The sequence below is a fragment of the Papio anubis genome, chromosome 3, assembly GCF_008728515.1.
Source record: "Papio anubis isolate 15944 chromosome 3, Panubis1.0, whole genome shotgun sequence".
NCBI classification, from domain to species: domain Eukaryota; kingdom Metazoa; phylum Chordata; class Mammalia; order Primates; family Cercopithecidae; genus Papio; species Papio anubis.
This window is the reverse complement of record NC_044978.1, coordinates 75,015,817-75,029,524: the sequence shown is the minus strand read 5'-3', so window position 1 is coordinate 75,029,524 and position 13,708 is coordinate 75,015,817.

The window sequence follows — 13,708 nt, the reverse complement described above, 5'->3', positions numbered from 1 at the left end:
ATTTAAAACACTGTATTAAAAAGACATGTTTGTATTAGAAGATATTGAAAAACATTGACATTCTTCACAGAACTAAAGAAAACTATTTTAAAAGTCATATGGAACCAAAAAGGAGCCTAAATAGCCAAGGCAATGCTAAGCAAAAAGAACAAAGCTGGAGGAATCACACAACCTAACTTCAAACTACACTATAGGGCTACAGTAAGCAAAACAGCATGGTATTGGTACAAACACAGACACATAGGCCAATGGAACAGAATAGAGAACCCAGAAATAAGACTAAACACCTACAATTATCTGATCTTTGACAAAGGTGACAAAAGCAAGCAATGGGGGAAGTATTCCCTGTTCAATACATAGTGCTGGGATAATTGGCTAGCCATATGCCAAAGATTGAAACTAGACCCCTTCCCCTACATCATATACAAAAGTTAACTCACAATGTATTAAACACTTAAATGTAAAACCCCAAACTGTAAAAACTCTGGAAGATAACTCTGGCAATACCATTCAGTACATAGGCATGGGCAAAGATTTCCCAATTATGACACCAAAAGTAATTGCAACAAAAGCAAAAATTGATGAAGGGGATCTAAGTAAACTACAGAGCTTTTGCACAGCAATAGAAACAGACAACCTACAAAATGGGAGAAAATATTTGCAAACTGTGCATCTGACGAAGGTCTAATATTCAGAATCTCTAAGGAACAAATTTACAAGAAAAATACAAACAGACCTATAAAAAGATGGGCAAAAAACATAAACAGACACTTTTTAAAAGATATGCATGAGGCCAACAATTATATAAAAAACAAAGCTCAATATCACTGTTCATTAGAGAAAAAAAATCAAAACCACAATGAGATACCATCTCACACCAGTTAGAAAGGATGTTATTAAAAAGTCAAAAAATAACATGCTGGCTAATCTTGTGGAGAAAAAGGAACACCTATACATTGTTGGTGGGAATATAAATTGTTCAACTATTGTGAAAGACAGGGTAGCAATTTCTCAAAGACGTGAAAAACAAAATACTGTTTTGAAAATACTGTAATAGAATTCAGCAATTCTATTACTGAATATATACCTGAAGGGATACAAAGCATTCTATTATAAAGACATATTCACACGTATGTTCATTGCAGCACTATTCACAATCGCAAAGACATAGAATCAACCTAAGTGCCCATCAATGATAGACTGGATAAAGAAAATGTGTTACATATACACTACGGAATACTATGCAGCCATAAAAAAGAATGAGATCATGTCCTTTGTGGGGACATGAATGGAGATGGAGGCCATCATCCTCAGCAAACTAACAGGAACAGAAAACCAAATACTGCATATTTTCCCTTATTAAATGGAAGCTAAATGATGAAATCACATGGACCCATAGAGGGGAATAACAGACACCGGGGCTTTTTGGAAGGTGGAGGATGGGAGGAGGGAGAGGATCAGGAAAAATAACTAATGGATACTAGACTTAATACCTGTGTGATGAAATGATCTGTGTAACAACCTCCCATGACACAAGTTTACCTGTGTAACAAATCTGCACTTGTACCTCTGAACTTAAGTTTTAAAAAAGAGAAAAATATACACAAAATTGCACTAATTGTCCAGGGTGTCTCAATCCAGGGGCAAAAACCACTATTTTTTTTTAGTTGAAATTACGCTTTATGTGTCCTTCTGCATCCTGCTTTTTCTAGTTAACCTTATATTGTAAGAATTTTTCTTATGCCATAATTTTCAAGTGTACATAAAAGCTTAATAGTATTTCAATACATGTATGTTACCTTAACTCACTGAACCAATAATATATTATTGAACATTTAGATTGCTTCTGATTTGCTGGGAGTAGGGACTTACTACTATAAAAAATACACAAGAATGTAAAAACACACATGAGGCTGGATCTGTACTTTTGATCCTTCTTTGAACTTAGAACATAGAGCAGGGACTCAATGTCTACTTGTTAAATTGAAGAAGAATGAACACATACTTGATTATTTCTAGATCTTGGTGGAATAAGATTTCTTCCTGTCACAATAAAATGAAAGAAGATAACATGAATTCATAGCAGCATTGGCAACTCGAAGGTGGTATTACTAATAGATCACAATAGTGTAGAATTTCTGTATAACAAAAGGTTGATGGTAACCAATTGATGTTAGGACTCAACAAGGCTGAGAACACTTTGTATCTATGTTCGTCAGGGATACTGGGCTGTAGTTCTGTTTTTGTTTTTTTGTCATGTACTTGTCTGGTTTTGGTGTCAGGATAGTGCTCACTTTGTAGAATGAATTAGAATTCTCTCATTTTCAAATTTTTGGAGTAGTTTGAAGTGAATTGTTATTAGTTCTTCATAAGTTTGGTAGAATTTGGCAGTGAAGCCATTCGGTCCTGGGCTTTCCTTTGTTGGGAGACTTTTTGTTGCTTATTCATCAATCTTATTACTCATTATTGTTCTGTTTGGGTTTATACTTTTTCCTGAATGAGTCTTGGTAGGTTGTATGTGTCCAGGAATTTATCCATTTCCTCTAGGTTTTCCAGTTTGTTAGTATACAGTTGCTCATAATAGTCTCTGGTCACCTTATACATTTCTGTGGTATCTGTTGTTATGTCTCTTTTTTGTTTCTGATTTTGTTTATTTGGATCTTCTTTCTTTTTTTCTTGGTTTATCTGGCTAGTTGTTTATTAATTTTGTTTATCTTTTCAAAAAACTTTATATTTGTTGATGCCTTGTATTTTTTATTCTCTATTTCATTTAGTTCTGTTCTGATTTTTATTATTTCTTTTCTTCTACTTAATTTTGGGCTTAGCTTGTTCTTGCTTTTCTAGTTCCTTGAGGTGCATCATTAGATTGTTTATTTAAAATCTGTATACTTTCTTTGATGTAGGCATTTATCGCTATAATCCTCTCTCTTCACACTGCTTTTTCTGTATCCCATAGGTTTTAGTATTTTGTGTTTCCATATTCATTTTTTTCAAGAATTTTTTTTTGATTTGCTTTCGAATTTCTTCTGTGATCCAGTGGTTGTTCAGGAACATGTTGTTTAATTTCCATGCATTGGTACAGTTTCTAAAGTTCATCTTGTTATTGATTTCTAGTTTTATTTCATTGTGGTCTGAGAAAATACTTGGTATGACTTTGTTTTTTAAAATTTGTTGAGACTTGTTTTGTGCCCTAACATATGGTTTATTCTGGAGAATGTTCCATGTGCTGATAAGAACATGTATTCTGCAGCTGTTGGATAAAATGTTCTGCAGAGATGTCTGTTAGGTCCATATGGTCTAAAGTGAAGTTTTAATCCATGTTTCTTTGTTGGTTTTCTGATTAGATGATCTGTCTAATGCTGAGAGTGGAGTGTTGAAATCTCTAATCACAGATAGCAACAAAACATAGGAGATTTCCCAGCAGACTTTTGAGACAATTCCAAAGTTAGAGACCATAAAACTGGAAAAAAAGTAACTAAATATGATGAAAGAGGCTAGTCAGTTTACTCTCTGAAGATGTCTGATACCTGCATTGGCACAAAGCTAAGAATAGCATATCGAAAGGATAGGTCTGGCAGGAGGGTTTCTGCAGCACGTGTGGCACTGGAAAAATAGAAGTGCTCTAATGGAGTGGTTCTCATACTTGGCCACACATTGGAATAAATCGTGGAATTTGAAAAAAATTAACTCTACATCCCACCTTTCAAAATTCTGATTTAGTAATTTGAGGATGGTCTGAGCATTGAAATTTTTTTTTTTTTTTTTTTTTTTTTTTTTTTTTTTTTTTTTTGACAGAGTCTTGCGCTGTCACCAGGCTGGAGTGCAGTGGTGTGATCTTGGCTCACTGCAACCTCCACCTCCCAGGTTCAAGTGATTCTCCTGCCTCAGCCTCCCGAGTAGCTGGGACTACAGGTGCATGCCACTACACCTAGCTAATTTTTTGTATTTTTAATAGAGACAGGGTTTCACCACGTTAGCCAGGATAGTCTCGATCTTCTGACCTTGTGATCTGCCCACCTCAGCCTCCCAAAGTGCAGAGATTACCCATATGAGCCACTATGCCCAGGTAATCTTTTTGTATTTTTAGTAGAGACTGGATTTCACTCTGTTGACCAGGATGGTCTCTATCTCTTGACCTCGGGATCTGCCCTGAAACTTTTAAGTTTGAGAATTACTGCTCTAAATAACTACTTTTGGTTTACCAAGAGGCCACCCTCAGAAACAACATGTCAATTTGGACTTCTCAAGTGCAATCACTGGAGGACTTCTATAATTAGATCTGTATTCATTTCCAGTCTAATACACCTCGGGTTATGAATTTAAGAAATACATCTTAACCACAAAAGTATTCAAGTGTAGACCTTATTTATTTAACTGTTTTATAAAAACAAATAGAAAATTAAGAATTGATAATGCTGACAGAGAACATATTTCAATGAACAGAGTTAATAAAGGAAACAGAACATATTAAAATAAATCAAATTAGCATCAGTAGAGAGGCATAACAGAATATCACATTCATAAAACAAGAAAAGTTTGCTTTGAGGAAAGAATACTAAAATTTAAAATGTGATTGCTTCAATTAAAAATAAATCATCATTAGATAGATTTAGTACTAGGAGAGTAAGCACAGGGAAAGACTGAATTAGTGACTCAGAAAAGCAAGTCTGGGCAAGTTACTAGTCTACTGCGCCACATGATAAAAAAGCGCAAAGTCTGGCAAAAGTACTCAGAAATGTGAAGAATTGATCCAGAAGTTCCAGTGTTCATCTGGGAAAGGTTCCCAAGGGTCCACCTGGTGTCAGGCAGGGTTAATAACAAGCCCCACACACAAAGCTTGGTGAAGTTTCAGAATTCCAAATGAAGAGAAAATACAAAAAGTAGTGAAAGAAGTATAGGTAACTTACAAAGAAGTATAGGTAACTTACAAAGAAATGAAAGCCAGATTAATATAAAGTGGCCTCCAAGTTCTAAATAAAAATTATTTTAAATGTGAAGTTTTTTATTTTGCCAAAAAATTCAAATGTGATTTCAAAATAAAGATATTTTCATATGAAGGATACATTTGAATGGAAAGAAGAAATTTTCTATATTGGAAAATATAGCATATTACAAGAAAATATAAAAGATTTATCTTTATGCCTTTATCATAATTTTAAACTTTATATACTATAAGAAATTCAGGAATTGGGCAAATTCACAATTGCATCAGAAGCTGTGAGCATATTCCCCTGGGCTGTGGTGTCCGTCCAATGCTTTTATCTGTTCTGAATTTTAAAATTTATTTAATATAGCTTATATATTTATTACCCTACTCGTCTTCAATTATCTTTACTGTTACTGATGGTTTCTCATTTGAAAATTATTTTTCTGCCATAATATATTTTCAAGAGGGATTAAATCTGTTATCTTGACCCCAAACTCACAATCTTTAGACTCTTTAATAAAAACGCCTGCATTTAACTCAAGTTGATCTGTGATTACTATCTACCCAGGGCCCATATTCTCACCCGCTCCTTGTATTTTTAAGCCACGGAACTGCCTGATTTCAATTTTTTGCTCTCAGAAGATGGTGATTATCTTTCTGCATAGTACAGCTCTCAGCACTCACTGTGTTGATTTTTATCTTGGTAAATATTTTTTGATATTTATTTTTGGTATCTCTTTTTAAATAGATAACAGTGCCCTTCTCTTACTCAAAATGGAATTTTGCAATATAAAAAGTAGATCCCATAGATTATTACCATACATCTTTCTATAAAACTGAGCATGTGTTAATGCTATTGGCATTTCTTAGTGTAGAAGATATTGAATATCACAGTGAATGGGTAATGCTAGCTGTCACAAATATTTCTCTGCACTGAACTTTCTTTCACTTAAATGACCTAAGGAAATTCTAAGTTATATAACAAATTCTTTCATCTCTATTTTTATATGAGGTGGAAGAATATTGGATTTTACAAATAAAATGAAAGATCAAATGTTATTTGGTTTTTATTTCATTCCATCAAAAATAAAACAAAGCCTTATGCAAGCACTGATTCACTAGGTTATTACAGAAATTCTTAATAAGATGTATATTATGAGAGCTTCCTCGTCAGTGGTAGGAATTGTCTCAGAAAGTCTTTAAGTTGTTCAAGTCTCTCTACATATACTAGCTATTATACAAATATAGAATGTTTATTGAAATTATCATGTGAGGTGGTTTACCTAAAGCTTCACAACAGCCTTGTAATGATGGTACAATGATTAACCTTATCTTTCAGTGGAGGAAATTGAAGATTAGAGATATTAGGTAACAGAGATACAATTTTAACCCCAGGGCTAGTTGTCTTTGTTGCCAGTATGTTCTTCTGCCTCTTTTCAACTGAGGGTATTGCCTGTTTTACATGTTTAATTAGAAACCCCTCTCAGTGGGATCATTGTTGAAGAGCTTCTCATCCATAAAGAAGTTTCTACGAACTTTCATAGGTGTCCTATGTAAATTTCACTTCATATACAACTATGTTCATGAACTACCACCAAAGTTCCAATCACATTTTGAAATCCCCTCTCTTTATTGCCTTACATCATAAAACCAATTGCCAGTCACTCAGTATCTGTCTTCTATAGAAGACCATACATTTTGTGAAAGCAGGCACCATTTTGGTCTAACTGGATCTCTTATGTCTAAGAAACTGCTTTGCCTAGAGGAGTTACTTGATAAACACTTGTTCATGCAATAATGTTTTTTTTTTAACGTCATTTCTTCTTGTCTCTTCTTTTCAATTCCTATTTACACCAAAATAGGTAGTATCTTCTATACTTTTCACCCGGGCTATTAGGTTGGCCTTTTGGACTTCAGACTCCTCTCATTTCTTCAACCTGCCAACCACATTGCTGCCCCAGAGTTTGTGCACTCACTGTTCCCTTAGCGGAAACATCTTTGTCCCAGAGAGCCACATGGTCATTCTTTCACCGCCCTTGGGTCTCTGCTTAAATGTTCTCCTACTGGTGAGAATACCTATTTAAAATGGCAGCCTCTCCTTTCCCTACTTGATCATCGAAATTTCACTCTTCCTTTTAAGGTCCAGCTTAATTGCTGCTGGGAGAACTCAGGATGAACCACTGGGATTGTAGTGCATGTGATCACAGAGGTCGGGGACCAAATCATGAAAAGCCCAGTAGACAATCTGGATAATTCTTTAACTATGAGCGAGACAAGAAGCCATTGGATGAGAGAAGTGACCAGGAAAACCAGTTAGAAGAATATTTAATATTCCCTATGAGAGAGAGAGATAGAGATAGATTAGATAGATGATAGATAGATAGATAGATAGATAGATAGATAGATAGATAGAGAAAGGTATCTTGAAAGTGAGTATTAATAATGGAGAATATGCATAAAATTTGCCAATGAAATAAAAGTAGGATGTGAAAGAGAGGAGTCAAGGATGACTTTAAGGATTAAGGTCTGAGAAACTGGAACAGTGGAATTTTTATTTACTAATTTGAGGAAACTTTGGAGGAATAGTTTTTTGTTTGTTTGTTTGTTTGTTTTTTGTTGTTTTTTGAGATGGGAGTCTCGCACTGTCACCCAGCCTGGAGTGCAGGGAGTGGCACGTTCTCAGCTCACTGCAACCTCCGCCTCTCCGGTTCAAGCGATTCTCCTTCTTCAGCTTCCCAAGTTTACAAATTCCCTGGGATTACAGGCGCCTGCCACCACGCCCAGCTAATTTTTTTGTATTTTTAGTAGAGACGGGGTTTCACTATGTTAACCAGGCTGGTTCCAAACTCCTGACCTCGTCATCTGCCCACCTCGGCCTGCCAAAGTGTTGGGATTATAGGCGTGAGCAACCGCCCCCGGCCAGGAATAGTTTTTAAAGCAACTATCAAGCTTTCAATTTAGGACACGTTAAGTTTGGAAATCGATTTAACATCCAAGTACAAGGTGATAAAGTACAGGATCAAGTAGGCAGTTGCATGTAAGATTCCAGCATTGAGGTGATAAATCCAGGCTTAGGATATGTACATATAAGTTCTCAGTAGATATGTGGTGTGTAAAGTCATGAAGCTGGATGAGATCACTGAAGAGTAAGGATAAATAGAGAAGAGGTTCAGGACTGAGTTCTGGGACACCTCAACATGTAGAGACTGGGGAGATGAGGAGAAGCCAGCAAAAGAGACTCAGAACAAGTTATGTAATAGGAAAAGACCAGAATAGTGAGTTGTCTCAGAAGACAGAGAAGATGTTTCAAGGAGAAAGGAGTGATCAATTGTGTCAGTGTTTCTGATGACTTCAATAAGGTAAAGATTGTGAAATAACTATTGGGACTAGAAACATAGAGGCCATTTCCATCCTTCCAAAGAGCAGTTTTGGTAGAGGTGACAAAAACCTTGGTTCAAATAAGAAGGTGATTGGAGTCTACTGTGGGAGAAAAAAAGTGGCATGTGCAAAGTGTGGGAGGCAGGATTAGGGGCTTCTTCCCTTTGTGAGAAACATGGCTAGTTTCTGGCCATTGAAAACTTTCATTTCCTGGCTTACACGGGGTGTGTCTAAATAGACCATTCAAAGTTTAAGAACAAGGCAGAGATATGTCCAAAACAATGCTTTATTATTATTATTGTTATTGTGATATTTTCCCTATATCCTCTATTTTTTTCTTTTTCTTCCTATTATGTTTTTGAGATATATTTATATTGGTATTTACAGATCTAGTTCAACCTTTTTAACTATAGTTAACTTGTTTCTAGGTTCTTTTTTTTTCTCTTAAACAATCACATTATTTATTCATTTTTAATCTATGAATTAAAGTTTGTGTTTTTTAAACATTTCTAAACTAAAAGTTGATCGAAGCCTTACATGTGCTCTTCTAGAATTTTCCCTTCTAATAAGGCTTCTCATTCTCATGGTTAATTTAAAATGCCTTCTAGGCCTTAAAAAAAACCCCACAGTTTCTTTTTTCTTTAATTCAACTTTTATTTTAGATTCAGGGGTACATATGCAGATTTGCTACATGGGTATATTGCGTGATGCTGAGGATTGGGGAATGAATGATCCTGCCACCCAGGTAGTGAGCATAGCACCCAATAAGGTAGTTTTTCAGCCCTTTCTCTCCTTCCCCTCTCCCCGACTAGTAGCTCCAATGTCTATTGTCCCCATTTTTATGTCCATATGTGCCCAGGACAAAAGAATGCTTTAAAGAAATTAAGGTGACATCAGCTTCATTAATGACTTTAGGAGAGAGCATTTTAAGGCAATAGGGATTGTAATTTAAAAAACATCAAAAGCAAATTCAGCTTACTTGAACAATTAAATTTTTTTCTTTGGATTTTTACCCAAATGAACAGAGTTGCCGTGAAATAGTCATGAAAAATTTGGGTAGTGAAACAACAATTTTAAAGTTGTTTTTAAAGTAAATATTTACTAAAAAAAAAAAATGGAATTCTCAGACTTAGAATTTGTAGGTTTTATAAAATCTTAAAAATATATAGAAAACACTCATTTTTAAATTCTTGAGGAAAATATAGTTTTCTATTTATGATTTATGACAAAGATGTTTGCAAGTTCATGTAATATAAAAGTATATGTTTAACTACAGAAAAATGTTTCATGTGTGGTCTGGTGAAATTGCTGTGAATTGTTCAACATTTAAAATATATTTGTGTCGTTATTTTCATGGTTCATAAAGCACTAATGTAAAACAGATTTTTACACAGTCCTTGTACATTTGACACAGCTGTCATGGAACTAATGCAAAAATTATGCATAAGTATATGATCAATGATGTAATTATTTAATATATACATTAGTATATAATAATTCACTGCCAGAAACTGGTGAGATTATAAAACTGATTTTCCAGGATCATAATTTAGTGATTGGAATATTAGATTGCAGTCAGAAAAATCAGTCTTGGTTGGCATCTTTGATCTCAGTTTCATTATGTCAGGAAAATAGTATTCACTCTGTTTTATAAGGTGGAAGGAAGGATCAAAGGCAAAAAATGATAGGTCTTCTTTTAATGTGTCATTAATATTCATTAATATATGTATATTATTTTAATTTACATTTTATATAGATAAAATATTAACTAATTTTATTGATTTTCCCAATAAAATTATTTGTACAAAGAACCCATATAAAAATGTGAGTGTGTGTGTTTCTTTTGGTTTGTTTTGTTTTTTGTGAGACGAAGTCTCACTGTCACCAGACTGGAGTGCAGTGGCGTGGTCTCAGCTCACTGCAACCTCCGCTTCCTGGATTCAAATGATTCTCCTGCCTCAGCCTACTGAGTAGCTGGGACTACAGGTGTGCACCACCACACCCAGCTAATTTTTGTATTTTCAGTAGAGACGGAATTTCACCATGTTGGCCAGGATGGTCTCGATCTCTTGACCTCATGATCTGCCCGCCTTGGCCTCCCAAAGTGCTGGGATTACAGGCGTGAGCCACCGAACCCGGCCAAGTGTGTGTGTTTTAAAGAAATCTTGAAAGGCCAGGTGTGGTCCTTTTGAGTTTGAAACTCAAACTATTGAGTTTCATATTATTATTTGAAATTCGTAGTATTATAGGAGGTGAGATTGAGCTGCTAAGTGTTTCATAAATGATCTGATTACGACCAAATTCAGAGGTCAAGTGTCATTGAGCTATAGATAGCAAGCTTCATTTTTATTAAAAAAAGAGAAACAATTGATCTTTTTTCAAGTGACTAAGAATAACAACATGTTATTTCCCTTATGTCTTGGCTGGAGCATTTTCTCCACCCTATATGTCTCGGCTTATATTCAGTAATTTTTGCCACATTTGGGCCCAGGTCTTTACCTCCGCACAAAGCTATAGTGTCTATGACTAGCTTGCTAATTCAGCACCCACATGCCTCACCTTCCCTGTGCTTGAACCCCATTCACTTGTTCTTGTTTCAGATTATCTAATTAAAAAATCAGTTTCCAATTTGCCCTGTTACACTTCTCAATACCCTTCATGTAATCTGTAGACACATTGGAAGATAATCTATCATTTTGCCCAATATAGGTGCTATTTCCCAAGAAGACTTGCATATACATCTGCTTAAAAAGTTAGGAAAAAAAAATTCAACCTTTGGGAAGAAATAAAGTATAGATGGAGTGTTGGTATTAAAAGACAATTCTCTATGAGTCACTCACATTTTCTGCATGTCTTGCAAGTCTTAGAAGATAGAGGTAGCGTCTCCCTCGGTATCAAAGAGCAGATGTGTTTATTGCTCACTGTAAAAGATTCAGGTCCCTGAACTGAAGGATTCTCTCCTATAGTGCATACCACTGCATATGCAGCGGTCACCTGACTCTATTCTAATCACCCTGTGGAAATTGGGGTTCAAAGAACTTGCAAAACTTGTTGATATGTTGGCTACTTGCTGTGCCAAGTTCTTTTTTTCTCAAACTGTGGCAACGTAACTTGTTAGCTTGCATGAAGGATAAAATCTCATGTCCTTCAGAGTTTTTGACAGTTTGTAATGAAGGGATGTTGATAGAGACATTGCTTTCTGCCAAGGAAGAATGGCAAGAATTGTACTGTGCCATGCTGCAGTCTATCATGCCAAATTTAGAGTCATTCAGAGGTGACGGCAGAAGTTCAAGATTTCCCTTAGATAGGCAAACTCCCCTGGGAAATCATTAAATAAGGTTTTAACTAGTGTTTGGGATCTTACTGCCCTGGATTAGGCTCATAATGCTGATGAAAGTGAAATACTGTAAAATAAGACATTGACACAAAAGGACCTGGATAAATTCTTGTGTTCAGACCTGCTGTCCTACAAACTGCCCCTATCCCTTATGGTAAAATTGGTGAAAATTTGAGAGATGTTATCATGACAACATAGCAACAAAAGACTTGGATTAAGATGCACATTTTTATTTTTATATTTATTTATTTTTATTTTTCTATGTGCTTATTAGTTCCCTTTTAAACTTTTATTTTAAGTTCAGGGGTACATGTGCAGTTTTGTTGCATAGGTAAACTTGTGTCATGGGGTTTGTTGTACAGATTATTTCATCACACAGGTATTAAGCCTAGGACCCATTAATTTTTCCTGCTCCTCTCCTTCCTCTCACCCTCCACCCTCCAAAAGGCCTCAATGTGTGTTGTTCCCCTCTAGGTGTCCATGTGATCTCATCATTTAGCTCCCACTTCTAAGTGAGAGCGTGCAGTATTTAGTTTTCTGTTCCTGTGTTAGTTTGCTAAGGATGATGGTCTCCAGTTCCATCCATGTCCCTCATGATCTCATTCTTTTTTATGACTGCATAGTATTCCATGGCATATATGTACCATGCTTTCCTTATCCAGTCTATTATTGATGGGCATTTAGGATGATTCCATGTCTTTGCTATATATGCAATGGACATATATGTACATGTGTCTTTATGATAGAACAATTTATATTCCTTTGGATATATACCCAGTAATGGGATTGCTGGTTCAAATGGTATTTCTGTTTTGGTATTTGAGGAATTGCCATGCTGTCTTCCACAATGGTTGTAGTAATTTACACTCCCACCAACAGTGAATAAGTGTTCCTTTTTCTCCATAACCTAACCAATATCACTTTTTGTTTTTTGTTTTTTGTTTTTTTGAGATGGAGTCTCGCTGTGTCACCCAGGCTGGAGTGCAGTGGCATGATCTTGGCTCACTGCAAGCTCCGCCTTCCGGGTTCACACCATTCTCCTGTCTCAGCCTCCCGAGTAGCTGGGACTACAGGCACCTGCCACCACGCCCGGCTAATTTTTTGTATTTTTAGTAGAGACGGGTTTCAACGTGTTAGCCAGGATGGTCTCAATCTCCTGACCTCTTGATCCATCTGCCTCGGCTTCCCAAAGTGCTGGGATTACAGGCGTGAGCCACCATGCCCAGCCACCAGCGTTACCTTTAAGAGTTACTGCTATTCAAGTCAATCCCAAGTTAACTGATGGGCATAAACCTGTAGCTCTAGACAGGAGATCATGTGAGCTATGTCTACTTAGGGAAAGCATTCTCCAAGCTGAATAAATGGAATCAGTAATGACAATCTTGCTACCTCTTATAGGGCTTTTGGTGAAATGGAAACATTACAAGTTTGGTTCATCTGTTAGCAGCCTCTATACTGCTTGAAACTGAATACAAATATGCCTTACTCACTTGTGTGGAGCCTCTTTCTCCCTCCACATCTCCTGATCTCTCACTTCTCCTTTTACCTAATCTCAGCTGCTTTAAGTAGAAAGATGATTAGTGGAGACACCAATATCTTCTCATCTCTAAAGGGATTTTTAGACAATGTGCACTTGTCTGAGTATGCTGGGGAACTTCAGAAATGAGAAGGACTCAAATTTTTATGGATTTTTTTGAGAAAGACATTCAAATCTTTATCCTAGGCTGTCCCACATGGGGAGAGGAACCCAAATTTAACTAATGGGGCCTGAGAAAGTGCTACAGTAGTGATTGGAAGCTAATGTGACATTGTATGACTTATCATTTGAGGCCAAGTCAATGTTCTATTGCTTTAGATTTAAATCTGAATGTGTAGTAGTTACAGGCTTGTATATTCGTTCCTGTTCTATAAATACCACAGAGAGTCCCTCAATCAAGAAGAAGAACCTTTGGGACTCCACAACTTAGTGATATATTGAGCTACAAGTTTCTCTGACATTATTTTAAGGACTGTAGCATCTGGCCTTGGGAGGCAGCCTTCATCCTTTGGTGTTAAAGTATACCCCT